Below are 2,518 nucleotides of genomic sequence, written 5' to 3'. Positions count from 1 at the left end.
CTCTCTCTCTCTCCTTCCTTTCTTTCTTTCTTTTTTCTTTTTCTTTCCTTTCCTTTTCTTTTCTTTCCTTTTCTTTTCTTTTCTTCTCTTCTCTTTTCTTCTATTTTCTTTTCTTTTTCTGAAATTGGCCATGGAACAAAAGAAAGGGACATGCCATTTTAGATGTAATTATTGTCTTATCTAATGATACTAGAACTGCTTTAACAAACAAATTTATTCATTCGTCCTGCAGAATGTTGAATCAAGCTGTTTCTTGGAGGCAAGAATTCTAAAGCTTCGTCTGACATACTTTGGACATGTTGCAAGGCGGGACCAGTCATTGGAAAGGGACATCATGCTTGGGAGGGTGGAGGGACAGCACAGGAGAGGAAGACCCTCGATGACATGAATTAATTCGGTCACTGGGGTAATGGGAGTATGTGTGTCAGAGACAATAAAACTGGCACAGGATACTTCAGGGTTTAAGGCTGTTATACATAGGGTTGCTATGAGTCACAGGTGACCCGACAGCACATAGCAACAACAACATGACTTATAAGTCTACAAGTGTCAATTCAGGGTGTCAACTCTAGTTGAAGGGTTTCTCTCCCTATTGGTTCTGGAGGAAGAGCTTTGTCTCTTGGAATCTGAATGTGATTTGGCATCAATATTTTATGAATCTAGGATGTTACCCACACAAGTCCAAAGAACGTGCACTTTTTTCTAGATGATGATAATAGGTCACTCTGCAGTCTGCTTACTTGTTTAAGACATCCTATGTAAGGATGACAATGGAGGGATTGATGCTTTTGAGTTGTGGTTCTGGAAAAGAGTATTAACCATACTATGGATGGCCAAGAGAACAAAGAGGTGTGTCATGGAGAGGGTGAAACCAGAGTACTCCTTGGAGACAAGGATTTTGAAACTCCATCTTACATATTTTGGGCATATTGGCAGGAGGGACCAGTCCCTATAAGAAGGATATCATTAGGGCCATGGAGCTACTCTTCCTTGGTTTCCCAGAGCAGCCACTGAAATGATCAAACTACAGGAAGTTATATTTGTTCTGTTAGGTGCCGTTGAGTCATAGACGACTCATAGCGACCCTATGAACGAAAGGCCTGAACACTGTTCATAGAGTTTCCGGAGGCAAGCCATTTCAGAAGTGGATGTCACTCCTGCTTCCAGGCTTGTTTTAGTCTGGAAACTCCAGCAAACACTGTCCACCATGGGTAACCGTTACCACATTTGGCACATCAGTGTCATCAGTGGTTGTAATTCTGTTTATCTCTGTTATGGCTGCAAAACTATTTCACCTCCATTTCCAAGAAATAACTATCTATGACTCTCCCCACCCCGCCACCTGTTCCCTTACCTTACAAACAGCAGTAGTGTGCATCTCCAACTCCCCAATTTCCTTGTAAAACAATATAAAATTCCACTCTAACTTTAAGTAGCTGCTGGTTTCTACTTTAGAGACAGCCCAGAAGTTTCTCCTCAATATTCTTTCTTGGCCTGAACTAAGTTTTCAGTCCTTCCTTGGTGACCTTATATATCTGATGCCAAAAATCTGGGAGTGGTATCTGCCAGCTAGGGATCCCTCCCGAGCACACTGATAATTTCAGTGGAGGCCAGTGGGCGACCTGTGCTTCCTATTACTGTGTGAAGCAGGATTGCAATATGCCCTGATTCATTATTGAGTTTCTCTGGAAACTCTGCAATACTGGCTTCAGTCTTTCCTCTACATAACCTGTCCCTCTCTCCAGATCTAAAGGAACTTAGAACATGCTGGACCCCCCTAATTTTTTTTTCACTCCTCCATGGGTATGATCCACCTGCTAACTGCCCCTGTTTGAACTGCGAAGAGGATGTCCTTTTATGGGGATTTCTGCCTCTTACTGTTACTGAACTTCTGAACAATATCTAAGAAATTTGGAGTGAGTAGTGGACAGTTCTCTCTCAGGTCTCCTGCTCTCTTCAGACTCTAAAAGTCCTAGTGCTGCTAGGCCAGGTAGATCCCTTGGCCACGGAGGCCCAACTCTCCCAATGCTAGAGATGCCCATTCTTGTGAGGACAAAAGGGAAACAGGGATGCCTCTTCCTCTTAAGTTTCTCTCACTGGGAGCCCTCCCTCAGTCCCCAATCTTGGGAGCCAGCCAATCCTGCCTTTCTCAGTACACTCTACTGGAGTGTCTCCTGTACTTCCTTGATACTCTCATATTGCAAGAAGATAGCATACCCACAATATCAACTAGATAATAGATCTCAATAGCCCCATAATGGAGAAACTCATTTTCACCACACTTGGAGACTTTACCGATTTCTACTGATGCAATAGCAAATGGTCAGAAATCCCTTACTTTCTGGACTTTGCTCTCCACTCTCTGTCCTTCTCTCTGTCAAAACTGCCAGATTTATCAAATCCTTTTAACTCTTTCTAATCCCTCTCCCCGCTTGCTGAAACTGAGGAGGACCTGAAGCGCCTGCTGAAGAGTGTCAAGGACTGCAGCCTACAATATGGATTGAGGCTCAATGTCAAG

Source organism: Elephantulus edwardii, unplaced genomic scaffold (genome assembly GCF_000299155.1).
Source record: "Elephantulus edwardii isolate Elephantulus edwardi_28Jun2011 unplaced genomic scaffold, EleEdw1.0 scaffold00268, whole genome shotgun sequence".
Taxonomy (NCBI): domain Eukaryota; kingdom Metazoa; phylum Chordata; class Mammalia; order Macroscelidea; family Macroscelididae; genus Elephantulus; species Elephantulus edwardii.
Note: the sequence above shows the minus strand (reverse complement) of the source record.